General features: G+C 32.5%; 1 long non-coding RNA gene across 1 annotated transcript; it reads left to right on the forward strand.

Moving 5' to 3' along the window:
• Nucleotides 1-4,430: 4,430 nt before the first annotated feature.
• LOC130986104 (uncharacterized) lies at nucleotides 4,431-5,353 on the forward strand. The gene is made up of 2 exons (XR_009089165.1): nucleotides 4,431-4,612; nucleotides 4,691-5,353. It is a non-coding gene; the product is annotated as an uncharacterized LOC130986104 (long non-coding RNA).
• Nucleotides 5,354-9,767: the final 4,414 nt, after the last annotated feature.

The following is a 9,767-nucleotide window of genomic DNA, read 5'->3' on the forward strand; positions in this document are numbered from 1 at the left end:
CGAATGACAGCCTTGAAGAATTTCGTGAGGCATAGACGCCCCGTCGTATCGGCGACCTTAAGATACTCGTCGAAAGTATCCGCACTGGCGCCGGTGGCTAATTAGCGGATAGCCGCCGTGCATTTCTGCAAAGGCGTGAGAGAGTCTCGACCTCGTGCATCATGGCTCATCTGGAAGTAAGTATCTTCACCTTGAACAGCCTCGACAATGCGCAAGAACAACTCCTTCTGCATCCGAAAACGACGTCCGAAAAATGTAGGCCCATACGTCGAATTGTCGTTGAAGTAGTCTTGCATAAGACGTAAATGAGCAGCCTCACGATCATGGTAGACGTATTATCAGTGATGAACAACACGTTTCGGCGCCGGTTGGGAGTACATTTGAGCAAGCAATTGTTTCCGCTCCTAGATCTCATCGATGATCGCCTGTGCTACCTCGTCGGAGGAAGACGACGAAGTATCATCGAACCATTCCATTTTTTTGTGTGTGTGAATGAAGAAATCATGAGAAAGATTGAGTGAGAGGTATTTGTGTGTAAATGAAGAAATGAGTGAGAGGTATCTATAGAAAGGAAAAAAAAAGGATGTGATGAGTGAGTTCCCAACACACCAAAAAAATCAGACCATAATTGATAGAAAATGAGAAGGAATTTGAATGGAAACCTGAGTATCACACAACAGACTAGAAGAATTTTACTTGTATTGATTTTTTCAGATGAAGATAACCTCTCATTACAAAGCGACGATTCTTCTATTTATAAGGACAATTTACAAAAAGGGGTAAAAATGTAAAATCTTCTTTTCACTTCATGTACTCCGCGTGTGTCCTTAACTTCCAATCTTCTCCCAATATCTGTTCTGAGGAGAGAACCCATCACTGGCCTTCCATCGTGGCCAACCTTAGCTTGTGACTTATTGAATTAGAACGGGGAGCATTCAAATGATATAAGAAACAAAGATTATGTGTAAAATCATTACCTAACGATGGAGAAATAATTGAAAGGCCTAATAAAAGCTACAAATAAGTGATGTAGCTGATTCTTCAAGTTCAAGTCGCTTCCACAAAATAAGATTAAACCCACGATAAAAAAAATCAAGTGGTTTCAATCATATAAATCATACGACGAAGAATAGAGAATAATATAAGGACAAATATTATAGCAAATTGACATATAATGAAGAATTATACTAATATTAATTGCATCAACTAGAGGAAAACGAAGAAACGCTAAAACCTTTTATAATGGAAAATTGAAAATTGTTGAGACTTCCCCGAACATTGGGAATGGGCCCAATATAGTTTTTTTTTTTGTTTTTACTTGGGGGAGTTGGGGAGGGGGAGCAGTGGAGTTCGAACCTGGGACCTTACTGTTCACACACATGAGATCGCACTGCTTGATGTCTCATTGGGGACAAAAAAAAAAGGCCCAATATAGTTTTAGAAAGCCAAGAAAATTTATGAGGTAAAAAACCGTCAATTTTCAAAGAAAGGTTAACTATAATAACCAAATTGTTTAATAGTACTAAATAAATCAATAATGCTACTTGGACAAAACTTGTCCGGACAAAATATGATTAAATACTTTATAAAATAAATTTATTTAAAAATTTTGGTTCAAAATAAAATAGGATTATGCTATTTTTTTGTTTTTTTATATTGTAATTTTTTAATAACCTTTTTAATTATTACTATTACTAGTGTACCTCTCGCGCTATGCGCGATGATTATAATTTTTTACTCTCATTTCAATTTAATATGCAACATTTTCTTATTATTACATCAAATATCATGTGGCTCACAAATAATTATCTATCTTTTCACTTAAAAAATATTCTCTCTGACCTACTAAAAGTGATCTGTATTTCATTTTGAATTGTTCCTCTATAAGTGACATGTTTCCATAAATGACAAAAATTATCCCTTAAAAAGTGTATGCCATATCACTTTAACCAATTTACGTTTTCTCCTTAATTTGCGTGTCCAAAATTTTTGAGCCACTTTTATAGTAGTAGGACGGAGGGAGTAATATCTTCATTATCTCTTCTACTTTTTCTTTTTCTTTTTCTTTTTGACTAATATACTCTCAAAAATATTATTTAATCTCTTTTATTTTATTAGTATATATTTTACTATATCGTCCATATTTAAAAAAAAATAACATTTCCATTTTTATGTAGAGTATGATTTAATAATCAACTACAGAGATGAGAGTATTGAAAAGGTATGCGTGCACATCTTTTTGTACACAATTTGAAGAATAAATTATATAATCAATTAATTGGATGAGAGTTTGAGAAAGTATGTGTATATGGATTGTAATTTATAATTTTAAGAAGAGCTTAATTTTCAATTAGTTGGATAAGATTGAGTTAGTGTTTCTTAAATAAATTATAATATATAATACTATGATATAATATTAATAATTTATGTTTAATATAAAATAAATATAAATATATAATTTGAAATTTTAAAATATTAATATTAAGAAAAAAAATAAAAAAGTTGAATTATGGTTCCTCATCTTAAGGAAAATATCACTTCTTAAAATATAAATTTTTAATACGTTAAAACTTTAAATTATCACAACTTTCTCATTTTGAATTTATTATTACATATTATATATCAAATTAAAGGTAATTTCTTGGTCTTTCATTCAAGATGTATATTACATATTTTATCCAAATTATAATTTCATAAAAATGCGAAAAATATACTTTATCATTAAAATGAGAAAACAGAAAAGTAATTACAAATTTAACATATTTCGAATTGTTGGCAATTTTTTTGGATTAACATTTTTCCCCTAAAAAAGAGTTGGCAGTTTTTTGTTTTTTTGAATTAACATTTTTCGACAGTTTCATGGCATGGGTTATGTAACTTTTTTTTTCCAATTCCAATTATGTCCTTCAAATTGAATGAAATTACATTTACTTTGCTCTTTATATATATAAAGATTTTTAAAGTATACAAACTACAAATAAAATAATAAAAAATAATAATAATTGTTAAATAATTACGAAAAAACTACAATATGAAAAAAAAAAACTAACTAAATCTTTTTAAAATTTGAATCAAAATTTATAAATAAATTAATTTTTAAAATTTTTTAACTTAATTTTTATTGGGACAAATTTTGTCCAATAGATAATTCTCAATTTTAGCTTTGTTGCAGTGAATAACCTTTCAGCTCATATTTGAAGGTGAAGGTATCCTCATAATAAGATTATTTTCCCATGGGATTAACCCACACTAATTATTCCACCCCCTCCATAGGCTACTAATTTAAGTATTTGATATGTTAATCCAACCTATTTCAATGGATATCAAACACTTTTTGAGATTAATTACCAATGATATCAAACACCCATCTGAGATTAGAAATCATGACTAATACACACTAAATTATCAAGATAATTTATATCCTGATTAATCCAATACTGAAAATCAAACGGGCCCTAAAACTAGTTCCAATGGTTGAAGGTCAAGGTATCCTCATAATAAGATTATTTTCCTAAAAACTAGTTCCAATGGTTAAAGGTATCCTCGTAATAAGATACTGTGAATACACGTGTATTTTATTTATTTGAATACTCCATTTTGGAGTGAAAAGTGTGATCATCTTGGATTTAGTTGCCATCAAGAATTCGAAGCCGTCGTCGTCACTTCCGGCAACAAGTCGGAATCTATCTATCTATATATCTATCTATCTATCTATCTATAAAAGCTCAACCACTTATATAAATAGTAAGTTATATTTTTCCGCCAAAATCACTTTACTATTTTTAGAAATAAACTTTTTTTATTTAATTTTAATTTCTTCTATTTCAGATTATATGAATATTTTTTATTGTAACTTTTCATATTGCCCCAATTAAAGTATTAGTTAATTTTTTATCTTTTAAATATTTTATATTTACGAATAAAATCTATATATAAAAGCTCAACCACTTATATAAATAGTAAGTTATGTTTTCCCGCCAAAATCACTTTACTATTTTTAGAAATAAACTTTTTTATTTAATTTTAATTTCGTCTATTTCAGATTATATGAATATTTTTTATTGTAATTTTTCATATTGCCCCAATTAAAGTATTAGTTAATTTTTTATCTATATATAAAAGCTCAACCACTTATATAAATAGTAAGTTATGTTTTCCCGCCAAAATCACTTTACTATTTTTAGAAATAAACTTTTTTTATTTAATTTTAATTTCGTCCATTTCAGATTATATGAATATTTTTTATTGTAATTTTTCATATTGCCCCAATTAAAGTATTAGTTAATTTTTTATCTTTTAAATATTTTATATTTACGAATAAAATGTAAACAAACTGTTCAATAAATAATTACTAGAATATTATTAAAATATTAGAATACACATGAAAATTATGCACGCAAGTTGAATTATATGCGCAAATTAGTAGGTCCATTGCTTATATAAATGTGAACGTTCCAGTTGGTTGCCGGAGCATGTGACTCTGCTGGCCCGTTTTGTGTCGGAGCCATCGCCTTTGAAATCCACTGTTACGAAAGCTGTTGCTGAATTCCGCCGCACTCATGCAGACACTTTGAATGTACATAAAGATTCATTTACTGAAGAGCAACTAGAGGTTATTACAAATCTCCGTTTTCATGATTCTTGCATGGAAAATGCTTCCTAGTTGACAAGTTGTAATGGATTCTTGTAGGTCCTCACTGATACATCTTCTTCATCTTCATACTTTGCTTGATGTATACCTTCCCAATGCAAATAACAAAAATAAAATGAGCCCAAGAACTGCGATAATAAAAGATAAGAGAGCAGTAGAATCGAAGGGGGGTGTTTTTCTCAACTGGGAAATATACAACCACATGCCAAAATACAATCGATCCACAACTTGGTGAAACACAACCTCGAAGGATTCAGCCCCAGAGACGGCGTTTCTTTCACTTCACCATTCCTCAACACTTGCGAACAGAGGCCGAGTGACCATCTGCATGTGATAGAAGACGAGACAAGACTGAGTATACAAGATGAACAATACATGCAGTAGCAAAATCCAAACCCAGTCAAGAGGTTTCCGGGAGTTGAATTCCCAAAAGCTGCATAGGACATGTAGAAGAAAGTTGTGATGCAGACTGCGATTATGGATGCCTTCAGGACTGTGAGTGACCTTGCTGGTCACGAGGACGTTGCCGAAGGAGCAGTCATGCAGAGGACTAGGACTTACATATAATATATGTAAAAAATGTTTGAGTGATACATGGATGTGAACAAACTTAACTTTATGAATGTATATGAACAAATTTAACACATTGGTTTGAAATTTGTAAGTTAACTCTCTTAATTTTTAACATAATTGTTATTTACACACTTCAATATCCCTACATAGTTAAAAAGATTGTAAAAAATCAACCATGTACAAAGTCAATCAACTGTGTACATATTGTGCACAATTGATTTTGGTCGTGCACAATTGAATTCTCTACGTACACAGTTGATGAGGTTTGTGCACGATAAAAAAAAAATCAACCGTGTAAATGTTGTACACTGTTGAATGTATATACACAATTGACATATTATTTATTAATTAGCTTAATTATCATTTATATACAAATAAATTGATTAATTATATATTATTTAATTTATTCATATATTTATTAACTAATGAGTTGGAGCTTGCTCATAAAAATCTTAATTAGTTACTACTAAAAATTAATAAATATTTATTTTTTGTAAATTAGCTAGTTAATTAAATTACTAATTAAGTATGTTAGTTATTTTTTATTAATTAAGTTACATATTTATTTATTATTTTTTAAATATTTATTATGTGCACAATTGGCTATAATACGTACACAGTTGATTAAGTTTTTACACAATTGAACAAAATCAATCGTGCAAATGTTGTGCACAGTATTCAAAGTTGACATATTATTTAGGGGTAATTGCCTGTAAATCCATAACCTTTACACGGAATTGGTTGTTGCTCTTATTTTAAAAAATTCGCTTCTAAATACATAACCTTTCATTTTTACCTCGTTTTTACCCCGTGACCGATTTTTTCTTAAGCCGGCGTCGGAAATGATACGGTGGCAGCCGGAATTGATGAGATGGCAGTTGGAAATTGACACATAAACATATTATTGACATGTGAAAAAAAAAAAAACACACACACACACACACACAAAAACCCCCACCTCATCATCTTCCCCCACTCTCAAACCCTAATTCCCCACCACTTTCTGCCGTCGGCGCTGCCCCTGCTGCCGCCGCCACCATCGGCGCCTGCAGCCGTTTGCCACTCTTTGGTTTTCCGGCAACAACAGACCTTTTCTTGGCCCACAAACGGGTGGCGGCGGCAGGTGGGGGGAAGGGAGTTAGGGTTTGGGGGAAGGGGGAAGTTGGGGAAGGTGATGATATGGATTTTTTTATATATAATTTTTTTCCCACATGTCATACATGTGTCTTGGTGTCAATTTCCAGCTGTCACAGTGTCAATTTCGGTGCCAGCGTGAAAAAAATTGATCAACGGATAAATTCGAGGAAAAAACGAAAGGTTGTGTATGTAAAAGTAGAAAAATAAAATTAGGTGCAAAAACCAATTCCGTGTATACATTATGGATTTATAGGCAATTAACCCTATTATTTATGAATTAGCTTAATTATCATTTATATACTAACTTAATTAATTAATTAATTATTATTGAATTTATTAATATATTTATTAACTAATGAGTTGGAGCTCAAGCTCATAAAAATCTTAATTAGTTATTGTTAAAAATTAATAAATATTTAATTTTTTATAAATTAGCTAGTTAATATATAATTACTAATTAAGTGTATTAGTTATTTTTAATTAATCAAGTTACATATTTATTTATTATTTTTTAAATATTTATTACGTGCACAGTTGACCATAATACGTACACGGTTGATTAGGTTTGTCCACGGTTGAACAAAATCAACCGTGTATATGTTGTGCATAGTTGAATTATATGCACAGTTGACATATTATTAATTAGCTAAATTATTATTTATATACCAATTTAATTAATTAATTAATTAATTAATTAATTATTGAATTTATTAATATATTTATTAACTAATGAGTTGGAGCTCAAGCTTATAAAAATATTAATGAGTTATTATTAATAATTAATAAATATTTATTTTTTGTAAATTAGCTAGTTAATTAAATTACTAATTAAGTATATTAGTTATTTTTTAATTAATTAAGTTGCATATTTATTTATTATTTTCTAAATATTTATTATGTGCACAGTTGACTATAATACATATTCCTAAGTTCATTGGTATGCTCCGTTTAATTTGATGTTGTTTCATTTTTCCTATGAACATTGGTATACTCTTAGTACACTTAATTTACATGTGATATATGTTCAATATGTTTGAGTGAGTAATAGATATGAACATTATTAACTCATTAAACTGAATCTAATGTTTAATCTAATTTTGAATATTTAATTTCACTTAAACACATACCAATTACTGAAAGATGCCTGAATAAAGGGTAGTTTGTTCACAATTGTGTATGCATTCAACTGTGTACTCTAGTTGTGTATTGTCATTGTGCACCGTAGAACTATTACTTTTGCCCAATTTTAAGGTGTTGGGGCAATGGAAATTAAGAAATTTAACTTCCTAAGTTCATTTCAATGTTTACCACATCAAATTGGATAATTATTTTTAATTAAACACGTGTCAATTACCAAGATGTTATTATATGTACATTAACATATACTCTTAGTACACTTAACTTACATGTGATATATGTCCAATATGTTTGAGTGAGTAATGGATGTTGATGTGTTCAAGAATAATAAGCCTAAATTCTACGGTTTGGAATTGATTTAATCATCTGTTCGCAGATACTTGAAAAAAGAGAAGTAAACTGTTATATTGAATATGATTGCGTGAATTCGGAAATACAAATGGATGATATATATATAGAGGATCAGATCGGGGGCATTCACGTCTTTTCCTATGCAAAACACGCGTCCCTCATGTACTAGTTAACGGCCTCCGAAAACCTATGTGTCAGTAATCATTGGCGCTTGTTGAGCTTTTTGTCGTCTTCTCTAGCAATGACTGAGGTCAGAGATGAAGATATACAGCCTTGTTAGATCTGCACATCTCCACTTCATTCCTGTATCACAGCCCTGCCACCCATTATGCCATCCACCCGTTCTACTGTGGAAATTACTCTATTACCCTCAGTGCTGTTACAGTCCGCCCTAACCTTCGGCCCTGTAGGCAGACATGTGTCATGATCTTAGTGACTCCACAATTTACTCCTCATCAGCTACCCCCCAGTCTGATTAAGTACCTCACTGTTAGTGCTTAATCAATGTCTTTGGCCACGCTTAATTACATAATTGCTTCCCCCTTGGCACTGACGTCACTAGCATTAATTATCTGTCGGCTTTTGACCATCTGACTTTGATTTTGATGTCCCATCAGCTGCTTTTTGAAACGGCGCATGTTCACGTCCGCCCTAATCTAGTTCGTTAAATTCAAATTAGGTGCTACGTGTCTTCATCTCACTCTCTCGTATCTCTCCAATCCTTGGGAACGTGTAACGTATAAAAGGCTCGTTCGCTTCATCTTCTCCAATTTCCGCCATTTTCGTCCTTCAAATCTCTTCAAACTCCTGCGTCTTCTTCGTTTGCCAGGATACCATTTCTACCATCGGCATTAACTTTCCGGCTTCTAGACCTCGCCCCCTTCTTGTAGGTACTGACTCTTCCATTTATTTGTTCCATTTCTCTTTTGGGTTTTATAATCCCCCTAGGCAATAATCCTTAGTATAATCTACCAAGACTTTAAAGAATGTCTTCGCACGAAGTTCCCTGTTCTATCTTAGGTTTTAAAGAAATGGAAAAAAATAGAAATGAGACTTAAAGGGCATATCTTTGGATTGAAATTCAGTCTACCTGATAACAAATCTCAAGAAACCCCCAAGAACCTTAGGGAGAATAGTATCGCTCTATGGGAGCAACATGTAACAGTTGGTCTACGCCTCCCACGGTCCCACCTCCTGGCTTTCTGTTAATATTAGCAATCATTTCGGCATCCCATTTTATCAGATAACCCCCTCAGCCCTGCGTCGAGCTTTTGCTTTTCATATTCTCCTCACGTTCCATGGGGTTGAGGATATAACTCTGTTATTTACCCAAACCCAGATTCTAAAAAAGACCAACACCCATTACAGTTTTTCTTCCCATCCTGATTACAAAACAACTTTGATCTCTAGCTTTACATCCCATGATAAAGGATTTGTGAATAAATATTGCATAGTTTCAACAGTGAAGGAGACTTGGCATGCTTTCTGCGATGCCAGAAAGATTTTGTGGCAGAGTGAAAGACCTGAGAAAACCCCCCGCCCTCCTTCTGACCCTTCTGACCATGACCCAGCCATCATAGCTAGGTTAAACACCGCCCAAGCTTCCAAAAAATTCAATTGCAAGAAGCTTGTTGAGAACAACTCTACTCTGGCCGCTAATGGGTATTCTCCCGTTATCCTCCCTCCGCCATAGGTAATAAAGTGGCGTAGAATTTCTATTTCTGACTATGTGTGGCGTGCATTATTTAATTTCTTATCTGTGCTTTTTTCCTCTTGCAGTGATGTCTTGGATGGATGATTGTGAGGACCTCTTGCCTTCTCCCGCAGAGGCGGAAAATGTTGGGGCAGAAGTCGTCGTTCCTACTGAGGTGGACACCTCCAGGACTATGAGTGACCTTGCTGGTTACGAGGACGTTGC

The sequence above is a fragment of the Salvia miltiorrhiza genome, chromosome 5 (genome assembly GCF_028751815.1).
Source record: "Salvia miltiorrhiza cultivar Shanhuang (shh) chromosome 5, IMPLAD_Smil_shh, whole genome shotgun sequence".
Lineage (NCBI taxonomy): Eukaryota > Viridiplantae > Streptophyta > Magnoliopsida > Lamiales > Lamiaceae > Salvia > Salvia miltiorrhiza.